The sequence below is a fragment of the Pristis pectinata genome, chromosome 7 (genome assembly GCF_009764475.1).
Source record: "Pristis pectinata isolate sPriPec2 chromosome 7, sPriPec2.1.pri, whole genome shotgun sequence".
Lineage (NCBI taxonomy): Eukaryota > Metazoa > Chordata > Chondrichthyes > Rhinopristiformes > Pristidae > Pristis > Pristis pectinata.
The window spans coordinates 12,481,778-12,500,253 of NC_067411.1; the positions used below are offsets into that span (position 1 = coordinate 12,481,778).

Below are 18,476 nucleotides of genomic sequence, written 5' to 3' on the forward strand. Positions count from 1 at the left end.
AAGGGATGGAACGTCCATGATGAAGATGAGCTGTTTGAAACTAGGGAAATGGAAACTGTCAAAATGGAAGAGGGCATAAGAAGTCTCACAGATGTCAGAAGTAAGTTTTTTACACAGAGAGTGGTGGGTGCGTGGAGCGCACTGCCGGCAGAGGTGGTGGAGGCAGATACGTTATGGACGTTTAAGAGACTCTTAGATAGATACGTGAATGATAGAAAAATGGAGGGCTATGTAGGAGGGAAGGGTTAGATAGATCTTAGAGCAGGATAAAATGTCAGCACAACATTGTGGGTCGAAGGGCCTGTACTGTGCTGTTATGTTCTATGTAAGTGGGAATGGATGGGACCAGAGGAGTCAGCATTGAATCAAGGTAGGAGAAATAAATTCAGTGGGGCAAGAGCAGGCTGGAACAATAGGTCTACGGGACAGTCCTACTTGAGGATCATGGGTAGGAGGTAGAAGCAGGTAATGCAGGACTGGGTCACCACCATGTTGAAGGCTATGGAGGGATGAGCTCCCAATCAAATTATATCCGTGATGGTCAAGGAAACAATGGCCTGATGTTGGCTGGTGGGATCATGGTCCAGAGGGATGTCTGAGGATGTGTCTGAGAGCTGACATTTGGCCTCAGCGAGGTAGAGATAGGTTCGCCAGACCACAACAGCACCCCCCTTGTCTGCATATCTGACACAAAATCGGGATTGGTTTGCCATTAGTGAAGAGCTGCACATTCAGAAGGTGGTAGGTTGGAGTGGGTGAGGGAAGGACATCAATGTCACATCAGTAATTCATGATGAATAGATCAAGGGAGGGTAAGAGGCTGGATGGGGGATAGGGGCTGGGTCCAGCTGGATCAGGAATACTGTAGATGGGAAAATGGATCACTGGGCTGGATTGACATTCCTGGCTAAAGAGGCGCCAGAAGAAGAGTTCGACATCACATTGGACCCAGAATTCATTGAGGTGTGGGCATAGGGGTACAAAGCTAATGCTCCTGCTGAGGACTGATCACTCTGTCGTTGGAGGGGAAAATTGATAGAAGCTTATAAGATTATGAGAGACATGGATAAAGTAGACAGCTGGTATCCTTTTCCCAGGGTCAAAATATCGAACACTAGAGAGCACACATTTAAGGTGAGAGGGGGAATGTTCAAAGGAGATGTGTGGGGCAAGTCTTCTACACAGAGAGTGGTGGGTGCCCGGAATGCGCTGCTGGGGGTGGTGGTGGAGGCAGATATGATAGAGGCTTAGAGATAGGCACATGAATGTGCAGAGAATGGAGAGAAATGGATATTGTGTAGGCAGAAGGGATTAGTTTAGTTTGGCATTTAATTACTAGTTTAATTAGTTCGGCACAACACCGTGGGCCGAAGGGCCTGTTCCTGTGCGTTAATCTTCTATATTCTAAAGGGGATGGTGAAAATCAATTTGTAGTTTCTACGAATTTCCTTACAACCTTGTTTGAACAAGGGTGAAGTATTTGCCACTTTCCAGTTGTTTGGCACCTCTCCCATTTTGCCCAATCTGTTAACCTACCAACGGCACATCCAGTTCCCTACCAACCCAACACAGGGATTTGCTAATTGGACTGCTTGAAAGGGTGGTGGAGGCAGCAATCCTCATCAAATTTAAAAATGTACTTGGACATGGACTGAAGGGCAACAGAGTGGCGCAGCTAGTAGAGCTGCTACCTCACAGCTCCAGTGACCTCAGTTCGATCCTGACCTCTGGTGCTGTCTGTGAGGAGTTTGAACGTTCTCCCTGTGACCACATGGCTTTCCTCCGGGTGCTCCAGTTTCCTCCCACATCCCAAAGACATGTGGGTTTGTAGGTTAATTAGCCACTGTAAACTTGCCCCTGGTAGAGTCTGGCAAGAGTTGAGGGAAGGCGGGGAGAATAAAATGGGTTGAGTGTAGGATTAGTGTAAGTGGGTGCTTTGTGGTTGGCATAGTGGACTGAAAGGATTGTTATTGTGCTGTATACTCTCTGATTCAATACAGAGGGCTAGGGACCCAGAGTTGGATGAGTGAGTTGAGCAAGAAAGCATGTTCTTTCCGGCTAGCATGCTGAGGGTAGAGCAAATGGTCTCTCTCTATGCCATAACTTTCTCTGATGCTTTCACTCGGCAAACCTGAATGTGATGGACATTTCTCTACACATCTGACAAGTAAAAAATTTAGGTGAATAGGAATTTCAGAGATTCGCATGAAAAATTTCTTTAAAAAAATGAAAGTAATTGATGAACAATGGATCAAATAGATCAAAAATCTGAGCTTTAAGCAGCTCACTAAATAATTGTATAGGCAGATATTCAAAGGCTGACTGATAAAGTCAAAAGAAAGAGACTTGAATACTTAAAACTAGAAAAGAACATAACTAGTGGAGAACAGGCCAGGGAGGATTGTTGAAGTAATTTACGAAAATGATAGAAATGTAAAGGAATTGAACAGCAGCATTTTAGTTATAGACATAGATCGACGTAAAATAAAGATCAAGCAGATTCTTTGAAAAATGAGGAAAAGGCAAACTAATCAGTAAATACTGCAGGGTATCTGAACTGACACATCAATTCTTCACAACATTTTTAATGAGGCAAGTGTGGGTGGCTTTCCCAATCTGTGGACTAAGTGCCTGAGCTGTAAAATGAGGTTTAATGACTGTGGATGTTTGTGAAAGAATGTTCAAAGGAAGAAGTGGGACATGAAGGTCAGTCGGAGCAGGCTGGGGCCTCTGGGATGAAGGTCGAGAAAGGTCAAGAGTGGGATGATGGTCGAGAATGCAAAGGACTCAAGTGGTGTCTGCTATGACAGAGGAGACTGTCAACAAACAATTGACACAACAGCCCCTCCGACGCCAAGGCCACTCTCCCTTGCAACGTGGATTCCGACTTACTAAAATTCAAAACCCTGCAGATGCCATAAACATCTGCCAGCTTCTCCAATTTGGTATTGGTATTGGAATTGGTTTATTATTGTCACTTGTACCGAGGTACAGTGAAAAACTTGTCTTGCGTACCACTCGTACAGGTCAATTCATTACACAGTGCAGATACATTGAGTTAGCACAGAGTGCATTGAGGTAGTACAGGGTAAAAACAATAACAGAGTACAGAGCAAAGTGTCACAGCTACAGGGAAGTGCATTGCAGGTAGACAATAAGGTGCAAGGTCAAACAAGGTAGATTATGAGGTCAAGAATCCATCTCATTGTGTAGGGAAACCATTCAATAGTCTTATCACCATGGGATAGAAGCTGTCTTTGAGCCTGGTGGTATGTGCCCTCAGGCTCCTGCATCTTCTCCCTCAGGCTCTTGTATCAATTTGTGCCAAAATTGGCCATTTATGATAGAAATTCAACTCTCTGCAACATCTCTGCAGTTTTTTTCTCTCCACGGATGCTGTCTGATCTAGTGAGCATTTCCAGCATTCGTCTTTCAGAGTTGCAACAACTGGCGCATTCTACATTTCATAGTTCCTCCACGCCTTCTCTCTCTACACTGCCTGCATTCATCGCCCTCATTTTACACTCTCCAGACAGATCAGTTTCCTCCCTTAGAAGGCATTGAAGGCAGTTGTGTCACCTGGACTATCTTTATCTCCCCCATCACAGACATTCCTTTCATTTTATCCACCCCTCTCCCTCTCTACAACTTATAAAAATTGCTTCTCTCACATCCATTCTGACGAAAAGCCATTGACCTGAAATGTTAACTCTGCTTTTCTCTCCAAAGATGCTGCCTGACTTGTTGAGTATCCAAGCATTTGACGTTTAATACAAAAAAACCATTGGAGGAACCCAGTGGGTCAAGCAGCCTCTGTGGGGGGTTGGGGTGGGCGGGAAGTAATTGTCGACGTTTTGGGTCGAGACCCTGAATCAGAACGTTATACATTTCTCGAGATACAAGAGACTGCAGATGCTGAGGCAATGATCAAAATGCTGAAGGAACAGTCGATGCTTCGGACCATCCCTTTACCTGGACTGAAAGATAGAGCGGAGACAGCCAGCATAATGAGGTGAGGGGAAGGGGTGGAGCAAGAGCTGGCAGGTGATAGGTGGATGCAGGTGAGGAGGGCTGATCGGCAGCTGGAGGAGGGAAGGGTGGAGATAGCGACAGAGGCTCGGAGGTGATCGGTGGAAGCAACAAAGGGCTTCAGGTGGTGGAATCTGATAGAAAAGGAAGATGGAGCTTGTTGCAAGGAAGGTGGAATTTTACCTTTTTATTTCAGACTTACTAATCTCCTGCATGTACTCTGCAGTGGCAACCAACATAAAGGAAAGGCTCTCCCTGGTGCAAGGCTGATCCTGCAGTGCACAACTCCTTGGGCTTCATGTCTACTGAACATTGCAGAGAAACATCCTTGAACAAAATGCTTTTTGTCCCATTAACATGTCTGTACAGAAACCATTCAATTTCACCACCTTACAAAAAATGTTTACTTGACCAACTGAAGGTAACTCAGAATTAACTCAATGCTTGTTTGCTTTTGAGGAACCAGGGTAAAGGAGGCAAAGACCAAGCAGAGGACATGACCAAGGTTAAAGTGTAGAAGAGATAACGGTAATTAGATCTGCAGTCCACAAATCCCTACCTGAAATTTTAGCATATGAAAGCTTAACATGCTTGAATGCAACTAGTCTGTACCTTTTAACCCAGTTAAAATAAAGCCTTTAAACTTCCATTTAAAATTCTACACACAGCCCCATGGTAAGAGAGCGTTAAACATTCAGAGCAGCTACTGACAGCCCAGAGACATGGTTTAATAACTGAAAGACTTCAGATGAGAGCAGTTTGGGTTTTGATGCAATTCCCTTTCCTGTCAAGTAACTAGGAAGTACTCACTGTCAGGAGTCCCATATGAACAGTGGTCACTTAAGTGCGGTACCTGTGGAAGTGACTCCAGTAATGCTATAGTACTAAAAGGAGGGGAGAAAGGGGAGATGTGGAGGAAGCTGGAAAGACAGATGCTATTAATTACAGGAAAACATACCAGAAATTAGTTGTGAGAATACAAAAGGGAATTTGACTGAATTTCCACCCTTCACATTTCACATCCACCCTTAAGTAAGATACATTCAAACTTTTCAACCACTGTTCTTATCACATCCTGAGATCTGCGCTTAATGCCATAAATCAGCTCATGCAAACTCTTGACCTCTCTCTGCAACAACAGCTACACTTGTGCTATCGCAAAACTGTCTGCTTGTGTTGAGAAAACCCTCTGCAATCTGAAACGTTAACTCTGCTCCCCTCTCCACAGATACTGCCTCACCTGTGGATTCTGGATTTATCTCAGATTTCCTGGAGTCAAAATTCTGAGGTTACCTTACCTACTCCGTATCCACCGCTGGTACATTGATTCAGATTAAGCGGTCTATTTATTCATATTCCTGGATCTGAGCATCATTGGTCCAACATCACTGGGCTTGAGTTATAAGGAGAGACTGGCCAGGTTGGGTTGTAGGAGGCTGAGGAGATTTATAACATCATGAGGGGCATAGATACAGTGAATGGCCACAGTCTTTTTCCCAGGGTAGGGGAGTCCAAAATTAGAGGGCATGGGTTTAAGGTGAGAGGGGAAAGATTTAAAGGAGATCTGAGAGGCAGGTGTTTCACATAGAGATGGTGGGTAAATAGAACGAGCTGCCAGAGGAGGTGGCAGAGGCGGGTATAATCGCAGCACTTACAAAAGCATTTGGAGAAGTACATGGTTAGGAAAGGAATAGAGGGATCTGGGCTAAATGCAGGAAAATGGGATTAATAAAGATAGGCATCTCAGCTATCATTCCGGTACCGAAGAAAAGCAAGGTAACATGCCTCAATGACTACTGACCAGTGGCTCTGACATCCACCATCATGAAGTGCTTTGAGAGGCTGGTCATGGCGCACATCAACTCCAGCCTACCAGACCATCTTGACCCACTGCAATTTGCCTATCGCTGAAACAGGTCTACAGCGGACTCCATCTCCCTGGCCCTACACTCAGCTCTGGAGCATCTGGACAGTAAAGACACTTATTAGTTGTTTATTGACTACAGCTCTGCCTTCAATACAATAATCCCAAGCAAATTTGTCACCAAACTCCAAGACCTAGGACTCAACACCTCCCTCTGTAACTGGATCCTTGACTTTCTAACCAATAGACCGCAATCAGTGAGGACAGGCAGCAATAATTCTGGCACGATTATTCCCAACACTGGTGCCCCACAAGGCTGCGTCCTCAGCCCTCTACTCTACTCCCTATACACTCATGACTGTGTGGCCAGATTCTGCTCGAAATCCAGCTACAAGTTTGCAGATGATACCACCATTGTAGGCTGTATCTCAAACAGCGATGAGTCAGAGTTCAGGAAGGAGATAGAAAGCTTAGCGGAATGGTGTCATGACAACAACCTTCCCCTCCATGTTAACAAAAGAGCTGGTCATTGACTTCAGGAAAGGGGGCAGTGTACATGCACCTGTCTACATCAATGGTGCTGAGGTCGAGAGGGTTGAGAACCTCAAGTTCCTGGGAGTGAACATCACCAACAGCCTGTCCTGGTCAAATCACGTAGGTGCCACGGCCAGGAAAGCTCACCAGTGTCCATTTCCTCAACAGGCTGAAGAAATTCAGTTTGTCCCTTTTGACTCTCACCAACTTTTGTCGATGTACCATAGAAAGCATCCTATCTGGATGCATCACGGCTTGGTACGGCAACTGCTCTGCCCAGGACCGCAAGAAACTACAGAGAGTTGTGGACACAGCCCAGCGCATCACAGACACCAGCCTCCCTTCCTTGGACTCTTGTCTTTACCTCTCGCTGTCTTGGTGAAGCAGCCAGTAACCACCCATCTGGGTCATTCTCTCTTCTCTCCTTTTTCATCAGGTAGAAGATATAAGAGCCTGAGGGCACGTACCACCAGGCTTAAGGACAGCTTCTATCCCACTGTGATAAAACTATTGAACGGTTCCCTTATACGAGGAGATGGACTATGACCTCACAACCTACCTTGCTGTTACCTTGCACCTTATTGCACTGCACTTTTTCTGTATCTGTGACACTTTACTCTGTACTGTTATTGTTCTTACCTGTACTACATCAGTACACTCTGTACTAACCCAATGCAACTGCACTGTGTAATGAATTGACCTGTTCGATCGGTATGCAAGACAAGTTTTTCACTGTACTTCGGTACAAGTGACGATAATAAACCAAAACCAAAAAACCAAACCAAAACAAGTTGGGTTGAAAGGCCTGTTTCAATGCTGTACAGCTTTATGACTCTAGGTGTCAACGACAGTGCCTTCAAGCAACACTTACTCTCACAAACCAAGAACAAAAGATCTGAATTCCAGAAGTGAGAAGAGAGTGACTGTCCTTGACCTTAAGGCAGCAGTTGCCCAAGTGTGGCATCAATGGATCCCAGTGAAATGGAAGTCACTGATGATCAGAGAAAATTACATGTTCAACACAAGGGCATGTGGTTGTTCTTGATGGTAGTCAATTATTTTATCTCATCCCTGCAGGAATTCCTCAAGGCCCAACCATTGACGATCTTCTTTCCGTCATTTCAGATGTGAAGTACTTGCTGATGATTGCACAATGTTTAATTCCATTCACAACGCCGCAGCAAATGAACATGGCTGGATTCAACAATAACTCGCCACCCTTCAGGCATGGACTGAGTAAAAATTATGCCACACGGCTGCCAGGAAATAGCCCTCATCAACAAGATTCCATCAAAAGCCTTGATATTCAATGGCATTAACAGCATAGAATCCACGATCAACAATATCTGGGGTTCATCAGTGACCAGGACATTAATGGGCTGATCACATAAATGTGTATTATAAGAGCAGGTGTGAGACTAGAGATTCTCTTAAGAATGACTTTTTGCCATACACAAGGCACATGTCTGCTGGAATACTCTCCACCTTCCTGGTTGAGTGCAGCTTTAACAGCACCCAAAAATGTTCAATACCATCCAGAACAAAGTTGTCCACTTGATTTGTACCCAGTGCATCACCCTAAACATGTATTCCCTCCACCACTGGCACACAGTGGTTGTGGTGTGTACCATTTACACAGTACACTGCTGTTACTTAATGTTACCACCTAAACCTATGTATTTTACCAACACGATATACAAAAATAGAAGATGTATAGCAATGCCATTAATTCAAGAATTTCATATAACCTTTCCTCTTTGTGTCAGAGCTGAATTTTTCCAAAGTAACATCATCCATCTTTAGCATCTTGCAAATTTCTACAGATGTACAGTGGAGAGCATTCTGACTGGTTGCATCACAGCCTGGTACGGAGACTCCAATGCACAGGATCGAAAGAGGCTGCAGAGGGTTGTAGTCTCAGTCAGCCCCATAACGGGCACAACCCTCCCCGCCACTGAGGACATCTTCAAGAGTCGGTGCCTCAAGAAGGCGGCATCCATCACTGAGGACCCTCACCATTTGTGATATGTCCCCTTCTCATTACTACCATCATGGAAGAGGTACAGGAGCCTGAAGACCCACACTCAATGATTTAGGAACAGCTTCTTCCCCTCCGCCATCAGATTTCTGAATGATCCATGAACGCATGAACACGACTTTGTTATTCCTTCGTTTTTGCACTATTTATTTATTTAGTAATTTATAGTAATTATTATGTCCTTGCACTACTGTGGCCGCAAAACAACAAATTTCACGACACATATGTAAGTCAGTGATAATAAACCTGATTCTGATTCTGATTCATTAGCTCAGTTATTTCTCTCTCCACAGCCTGACCTGTATATTGCCAGCATTTTCTCAACCTTCATACTTCCAGTAGCTGCTACTCTGTCCCTTCTCTGCAAATTAAAACATCATTTTATTCTCAATTTCTCATCTCAAATGACCCAGAATTTTAACTCTTTCTCCAAGGATACTGCAAGATATGATGAGTATGCCCAGTATTTCTTGCTTTTAATATCCCTTCCAAGTTCCTCTCAAAATAACATACTAGTTGTGGAAATATATAATTAGCCTTCATAGTTGTCACATTCATCATGGGTTGAAGGGCCTGTCCTTGGGCTGTACTGTTCTATGTTCTATCGCCTTTCATTACGGCTGGGTCAGACTCCCAGAACTCTTGACTCAACAGCATTGTGGCAATACCCTCAACTGAAGATCTGTGATGATTTAAGAAGGCAGCTTACCACCATTTTCTCAAAGGCAATGAGAGAGGACAATAAATTCTGACCTTGCCAGTGACATCCCTATCCCATGACTAAACAAAATTATTTAAAAAGGTGAATTTTGTACATGATCAGATGGCGATTTCATGGCCTGCTTGTCTGTCAACATAGTTAAGCTTGAAATTCATTTCGTTGCATGGATTTTGTCTGCTTCACTGGAAAACGCTTTGTCTACTCTGAAATGCAAAACCATTCCTAACATTATCTGGTGTTCCAAATGAAATACAAATCCACTAACAATCAGCAGTCCCTTGTTTACCCAGAGCTTTGCTCAGACCATAAGCATGCAAACTCTTTTTCCATCCAGGTCAGTAGTTATTGCTCACACTTGGTGTCCTTGAACTGAGTGTCATTTCAGAGGCCAGTTGTGAGGCATTGTACAGACCAGGTTGGTTAAGGGCTGCAAATTTCCTCGACTACAGATCATTTGTGAACTAAATATGCTTTTAGTGACACTGCATTTGTATGGAATACGGTGCTGTATGAGTAACAGAGGATGAACTTTTACCAAAGATGTTCCTTTCTAATTTACTTAATTAATTGAATTTAAGTTCCCCAGCACTATGAGGGATCAAGTCAAGTCGAATTTATTGTCATATGGTGAGGTACAGGTACAATGAAAATTTTGCTAGCAGTAGCATTACAGGCACATAGATTCAGAACATAAATTGTACAAGACAGTGGAGAAAAAGACTGCAAAACAAGACACTCGTGCAAAAAAACACAATCAGAAACAAGTCTGTAATAGTGCAAGAGGTGGTCCATAGGGTTCCATTGATGAGGTAGGATTAGTGTTGTACATGTCTGTTCAAGATCAGGGATATGGGCCAAACGCTGGGAAATGGGACTAGCTCTAGTGGGCAACTTTGTCAGCATGGACAGTTGGGCCAAAGGTCCTGTTTCGTGCTGTATAAATCTATGGTTCTATGTAACTGAGCTAAATGAGGGGCCTGGACTGGCTGAATAGTAGGGAGATCAGTAACTATGGAACATGGATTTAAGTAAATTGGTAAAAGAATCAGAAGGAGTTGAGGAAACATTATTTCACTCAATCTGACTGCCTTTAAAGGTGGTGGAGGCCACAAAACTCTCCAAGGTTATAATGTGCCTGGATATGCAGGGTTGTGGAATTAATCTAGAACCCATTTTTGACCAGCAAAAGACAATGGGCCAAATGGCCTCCTGCATTGTAAGTTTCTCTGATGCTGCACTGAGATACCCACATAATGCTTTGAAGGGCAATAAATAAAGTTCCACCAAGGCAGGAAATCTGAAATAAAATAGAAAATAACAAATACTCATCAGGCTAGGAAACATCTGTAGAGGGAGAAACAGAGTTAATATTTAATGTCAAAGACTTTTCTTCAGAACTGGAAAAAAATTGGGGTGAAGCAATTTATAAGATGCATTTTAGAGCATCAACCTGAAATTTATCACAGATAGTGAGTGATTTACTGAGCATTTGCAGCACTTCCTGTTTTAGTTCAATGTTATGAGCTGCTCAATTAGAAAGGCTCTGTTCACATGGAAAAGCTTTCAGGATTTCTTATCTTATTTTTCCAATGTGAATGCATTGTGACAAATGGCCTCCTTCAGTTCTGTAGATTTCTGTGAGTCAATGGTTCTATGATGTGATGTATTACGTTATTATATTTGATCTTATTTCAGAACTCTGTGTAGTACTCTACTCTAATTACCAAGCAATTTTTTTACCACCACAGATTAACTCTTGATATGAATGACTTTTGGCAATCACTAACTGAAACACATAGAGTCATAGAGTCTTATAGCATGGAAACAGGCCCTTCGGCCCAACTCGTCCATGCCGACTGTGTTGCCCAGAGAGCTTGTCTCATCAGCCCGCATTTGGCCCATAGCCCTCTAAACTGCTCCTATCCATGTACTGATCTAGATGGCTTTTAAACGTTGCTAGTGCGCCCGCCTCAACCGCTATTTCTAGCAGTTCATTCCAAATACATTGCATGAAGAAGTTGTCCCTGATGTCCCTTTTAAATCTCTCGCCTCTGATCTTAAACCGATGCCCTCTTGTTTTTAGCATTCCCTCCCATTAATTGTAGTTGTCACGTTATGTGCACGTGTCATATTTGTGGCTTTTGGAATAAGATAAGATAATATAAGATATTTATTAGTCACATGTACATCGAAACACACAGTGAAATGCATCTTTTTGCACAAGAGTGTTCTGGGGGCAGCCCGCAAGTGTTGCCGTTCTTCTGATGCCAACATAGCATGCCCACAACTTCCTGACCTGTACATCTTTGGAATGTGGGAGAAAACTGGAGCACCCGGAGGAAACCCATGCAAACATGTGGAGAACGTACAAACTCCTTACAGACAGTGGCCGGAATTGAACCCGGGTCACTGGCACTGTAATAGTGTTGCGCTAACTGCTACACTACCGTGCTGACCTTTATTTAAGAAATGAGGCATGAGATGAACTCTTTGTTGATGCAAATATTTCACTATCATTGGGCAGAACTAATTTGTTGTCTGGAAGTAAACCATGGCAAGAATACCGTCCTTCCTTGTTAGCTTTTCCCCTGTTTTATAAAGTTCCTTTGTTGTTTGTTTGAATGACCAAGAATTTGCCAGCTTCGTACAGGGGGATTCTGAGACATGAAACTGGTAGACAATGAAATCTGCCTAAAGCTGAAGACCAAACTCTAACAATCCTGCCAAACACTGCCTGCCCATTTCCCCACATAGATGCTGCCTGACCCACCAAGTTCTTCCAGTTCCTTAGTATGTTGCACCAAACACTGAGCTGGACCTCTCACTAATGAGACAACAGGAAGTCACGTTGCAGCTGGATAAAACTTTGGTTAGACCGCACTTCGAGTATTGCGTGCAATTCTGGTCGCCCCATTACAGGAAGGATGTGGAGGCTTTGGAGAAGGTGCAGAAGAGGTTCTGTCTGGATTTGAGGATATTACTGATAAGGAGAGGATGGACAAACTTGGATTGTTTTCCCTGGAGCTTCAGAGGCTTAGATAGAAGTTTATAAAATTACGAGAGGCATAGATAGGGTCGACAATCGGAATCTTTTCCCCAGGGTAGAAATGTCAAATACTAGAGGGCATAGTTTTCAGGTGAGAGGGGGAAAGTTTAAAGGAGCTGTGCGGGGTAAGTTTTTTACATGGAGAGTGGTAGGTGCCTGGAACACACTGCCGGGCAGGGGGTGGAAGCAGATATAATAGTGGCATGTACAAGGCTGTTAGACACAGGAATATGCAGGGAATGGAGGGATATGGTTCAAGTGCAGGCAGAAGGGATTAGTTTAATCTGGCACTATGTTTGGCACAGGCATTGTGGGCTGAAGTGCCTGTGCTTTACCGTTCTATGTTCCAACATAGAGAGAGAGACAGCAAACTGTATGATATAAGCAAGATAGTGCATGGTGGAACAAAAAAAATGCCTGAGCCACTGGATTTCCAGGCAACTGATACAGCTTTGTCCTGTTATTGCTGGAAGGTTTCTGACACCACTAGATTTCTGCATTATTGCCAAATTTTCGCAAAGATAGCTACATTTTTTAAGTGCATGTAAGAGGGTGGATGGTTCTGTCGTTGAAACAAGGCAGAGGGAATGAGCATTCTAAGCAGGCTACATCAAACTTCGCCCTGGGAGGACAGGCCAAGTGCGACCACAGAATGGGCGTTTGAAAATTCAGACGCTGGTCAGAGAAGATAGATTAAAAGGCGAGACTGAGTGGTTGTCCAAATTAAGGCGGAGTTTGATGTTCACGTTAATCAACAGAGGAATGAAAATATACAGTATCTTTAAACCACCTCATAAAAGAAGCTTGTATTCTGAGCATGTACTAAGACTTGGCTGCTAATTGCACATTCTGCTTTGTGGCTTAAGGTACTCAACATTCAGAGATTGAATTTACAGAATCAGGTTTATTATCACTGACTTACATGACGTGAAATTTGTTGTTTAGCGGCAGCAGTACAGTGCAAAGACAAGAATTACAATAAATTACAGAAATAAATAAATAGTCCAAAAAAAAACAAAGTAGTGTTCATGGTTTCATGGACCATGCAGAATTCTGGTGGCGGAGGGGAACAAACTGTTCCTAAATTGTAAAGTGTGCTGAAAAATAGGAATGAATATGATTCGACTGTGTAACATGAATGGGTGACTGTGTGCATTGATGTAGTGGGTAAAATATCCCATACTCCTGCATTTCTGATTTTCTCACTAACATCACAGCACATTTTCAACAACCTTCCACTGACCTTTACTTTGGTGCAATCAATGAAACCATGGCATTTACTGGCACCACTCTGCAGGTATTTCATACAGCCTCCTTAGAGCTGATTGCAAGAGGAGAGATGGCACTCCCATTGCATTTACAGATGCCGCAGATGTTGAAAATTGGTTTAAAGGTCATTGACTTGAAACATTAACCCTGTTCCCATCACCATGGATGCTACCTGACAGGCAAGCGTGTTAAAATGTCAGCAAGCAGGGGCTGGAGCCTCACCCGATAATGTAAAAAAGGATAAGGATACAGGTGGTCCATATTCACCTGATAATACCCGCACCACCACCAGGTTCAAGAACAGCTACTTCCCTTCAACCATTCCGTTCTTCAACCAACTGGCACAACCTTTATACACTACCTCAGTAGAGCAAGACTGTGACCACATTGATCACCTTGCACTACAATGGAGTTTGATTTTTTTTGTTCTAATTATGTTCTTTCTTATAAAAATTGTGTATTATTTGTGTTTTTCTTGTGAATGCTGCTTATATCCGATGCTATGTGCCTGTGATGCTGCTGCAAGTAAGTTTTTAATTGCACCTGTGTATACGTGTACTTGTGCAGGTGACAATCAACTCAACTTTGACTTTGAGAATCCACCCTTGTTCACATGTAAAAGCCAGCAAATTTGAAGTCCTGTGCACGTCTCTGCTCCCTGGCCTGCTGAGTACTTCCAGCATTTTTTTTATTGCAATTCCATATGTCAGATCCAAAGTAAGATCGAAGGCCTTTGCTCGGCTAAACTGACAGTCATTGTGATGATAAGCATTGTGTCTTCACAGAGCATATAAAAAGAATGTGTTTGGATTTGACATAAACATATTAATCATATAAGTCAACAATAGCAAGATGTAAGTTAGTTCTTCAGGAATCTGACTGATTTGTGTTTCTAAATATACAGACTGGAGAAGCAATCAAGTCGTTAGTCATGAAAAATAGACTCTTCATGTTGAAGGAGCAAGTAATTTTTGTCTGCTGATTGTATTTATACTATTAATTTTAATTAATCATTGTAACTAAAATGACTAATTATTTCACAGTATAGTTTATCTCATGGAACAGGCAATCATAAAAAACAAAATCAGAATATTAAGTGAAGGCACTTCAAGCAGTCTGCTTCTCCACAAGTGCTCACTGAGAAGCCGTTGCCTGCATGGGAAGAATGTGACTGGGGAAAAGCAGGAATAGCTGTACAGATATTTCAAGATTGACGAACATTTGTTGCACAAATTGTCACTGTAGCACCATTGACTCTCTGGGGCATGTGTCTTTGATTTACAAAATTAACTTTTCACAATGACTCTCTCCGCCCTTAGGAATACATTATACCAGAATTCCTATCATGCATTTTGCTCACCCTTCTCAATTTATAAAATTTCACTAAAAGATATATTTTCCAGGAACATGCGTTAATTGAGGAAAGGTTATAGTTTGATATCTGATTGAATTCACCTTCTAAACCTCTCTGTTTCATGACTTCTCTCTGCTTCTTGAAAATGACCCCTCAAAAGAGACCTTTTTTTGACCAAGCTTCTGCTTGCTCTGATTGCTGCTATAGAGACATAGAGTTATACAGCATGGAAACAGGCCCTTCTGCCCAACTGGTCCATGGTGACCGAAATGCCTATCTGAGCTAGTCCCATTTGCCTGCATTTAGATCATATCCCACTAAACCATTCCTATTCATGTACCTGTCCAAATGTCTTTTAACCATTGTAATTATACCAGCCTCTACCACATCCTCTGACAGTTCGTTCCATATACCCGCCACACTCTGTGTGGAAAACTTGCCCCTCAGATCCCCCTTAAATAGAACATAGAACATAGAACAATTACAGCACAATTCAGGCCCTTCGGCCCACAAAGCTGTGCTGAACTTGTCCCTACCCTAGAAATTACTAGGCTTACCCATAGCCCTCTATTTTACTCAGCTCCATGTACCTTTCGTATCAGCCTCCACCACCGTTTCCGGCAGCCCATTCCACACACTCACCACTCTCTGAGTGAAAAACTTACCCCTGACATCTCCTCTATATCTGCTCCCCACCACCTTAAACCTATGTCCTCTTGTGGCCACCAATTCAGCCCTGGGGAAAAGCCTCTGACTATCTACCCTATCAATACCTCTCATCATCTTATACACCTCAATCAGGTCCCCCCTCATCCTCCATCTCTCCATGGAGAAAGGGCCGAGTTCCCTCAACTTGCTTTCATAAGGCATGCTCCTCATTCCAGGCAGCATCCTTGTAAATCTCCTCTGCACCCTCTCTATGGCTTCCACATCTTTCCTGTAGTGAGGCGACCAGAACCGAGCACAATACTCCAAGTGAGGTCTGACCAGGGACCTATATAGTTGCAACAATACCTCACGGCTCCTAAATTCAATTCCCTGATTGATGAAGGACAATACACCATATGCCTTCTTAACCACAGAGTCAACCTGCGCAGCCGTGTTGAGCGTCCTATGGACTCGGACCCCAAGATCCCTCTGATCCTCCACACTGCCAAGAGTCCTACCATTAATACTATATTCCGCCAACATATTTGACCTACCAAAATGAACCACTTCACAATTATCTGGGTTGAACTGCATCTGCCACTTCTCAGCCCAACTCTGCATCCTATCTATGTCCCTCTGTAACCTCTGACAGCCCTCCAAACTATCCACAACACCCCCAAACTTTGTGTCATCCGCAAACTTCCACTTCCCTTCCACTTTTTCATGCAGGTCATTTATAAAAATCACAAACAGAAAGGGTCCCAGTACAGATCCCTGAGGTACACCACTGGTCACCGACCTCCACTCAGAATACGACCCTTCTCACATCTTGCCCTTCTCGAATCTTGCCCTTCTCACCTTAAATCTATGCCCTCCAGTTTTAGATTCCCCTATCCTGGAAAAAAGACTGTGACTATCTACCTAACTATGCCTCACATAATTTTATAAACCTCTGTAAAATTACCCTTCAGCCTCCTTCACTCCAGGGAAAACAGTCCTGGCCTATCCAACCTCGCCTTATATCTCAAGCCCTCCAGTGCCAGCAACATCCTTATGAATCTTTTCTGCTGTTAAACCATAGAACCATAGAACAATACGGCACAATACAGACCCTTTGGCCCACCATGTTGTGCCGCCCTTCAAACCACACCTAAGACTATTTAACCCCTTCCTCCCACATATCCCTCTAACTTAAATTCCTCCATATGCTCATCTAACAGTTTCTTGAACTTGTCCAATGTATCAGCGTCCACCACTACCCCAGGCAGCGCATTCCATGCACCAACCACTCTCTTGTCAATGATCATGCCCTTGCTTTTGATGTGATTGACTCTGAATCCCAAGCCAACTTAATCACATCCTCCCTATTGTGTGGCAACTAGAACTGCACGCAATATTCCAAGTGTGGTCCAACCAACATTTTTTTACAGGTGCTATCTAATTGTCCTCTTGAAATAATTAATGGGTGGGATTCGGAGAACTTCCTCATCAAATCTGGAGTCAGTCAAGGTAGCCCTCGCTCCTCTGTGTTCTTTTGAGCGTTTTGCCGAATCCATAGGAAGGACATGGGCTCCCTATACATGGATGACATCACCACTGTTGGTCCACAGATTGATGGAGCATTTGAAGATATTTTTGAACTGGCATTTGGGTCCAGAGTCAATTACATCAAAGGCACGGCCATGGTCAGTGGTAAATGGTCTGACCAATCATTTATTCCCCTCACCATCAGGTCCAATTACCTGAAGGTGACGGGAATCTGGCTCGGATGAGTTGGGGCCCGCAGCAGGAAGTGGGGTGAATAACCCAGGCGAAACAGGAGCAGGGAGTGTGGGAGTGGTGCTCCCTCTTGATGGTGGGAAAGAACCATTTCACCAGATGCAAGGTGCTCGCAATGGTGTAGGTGTGGCCCATTCCTCACTTCCATGATGCAGCAGTCACATGACCCATCATCCATTGTATCTGGTTCCAAAGTGGACTGTGTCTGCTGAGAAGTGATGTATAACTCTTCAGAAAATGTGTGTGTGTGGGGATGGGGGGGGGGGGGGATGGAAGGGGAAATCATAATGGCTAATTTTGTCTGTGGCTGCACTAAAAGTATGCATAGATCCTCAGCACACAAAGACGTCAAATGTCTCTGTGTGTTGAAGTTCTACCTGCCCACAGTGTTGTGAGGGATGGGCCTGGCTCATTGCTCCATTTAATTAGACAGTGCCACACCTCCTGCACCTTGTGGAACATTTTGTATAGAGAAACACTTTTAACCACTCAGGCACTAGTGTGCCTGGGATGTTCTCAAGGTCCTCTGAAAAAGGAGATGATGGATCTTGTCAGATGAGTCCTCGAGCAGACTATGAAACTCATTTGGCAGGTCAGCCCATCACCAGAACTCTCAAACAAGTGCCAAGACATTCAGACAGATATGACAGGTTTCAAGGGATATGGGCTAATTATGGGGAAATGGGACTAGCTCAAGTAGTCAACTTGGTCGGCAGGGATGAGTTGGGCCGAAAGGCCCTGTTTCCATGCTGTATGGGGATTTGGTATGTCACCAAAGACTCTTTGCAAATTTCTACAGATGTGCGGTGGAGAGCATTCTGACTGGTTGCGTCACCACCTGGCACGGAGGCTCCAATGTGCAGGATCGAAATTGGCTGCAGACAGTTCTGCTGTCAGGTCCTTCGTGCACAGCCAGAGTTTCAATACCACCACATGCTGCCCTTGAGGTGGCTGCAGTGCGGATGACACCGTCATCCATCTCCTTCTACACTTTGTGTTCGCAAAGGAAGTCTGCAGAGGGTTTTTGCACGGGTTAATCCTGAGCAGCAACATAACACAGGATGCTGTACTCAATGGGCTGTTCCCAGGGATGGATGCTGAGGCAAACATCGACTGCTGCTGGAAGATCACCAACTTGGTGAAAGGCACACTTCGTTCTGCCTGAAACTCACTGGCCCTCCGAGGTGTCTGCAA

General features: G+C 43.8%; 1 protein-coding gene across 1 annotated transcript in view; it reads right to left on the reverse strand.

The window, feature by feature from the left end:
* glra3 (glycine receptor, alpha 3) overlaps positions 1 to 18,476 on the reverse strand; it is a 179,238-nt gene that overhangs the window by 26,527 nt on the left and 134,235 nt on the right. The gene's annotated exons all lie outside the window — the stretch shown is intronic.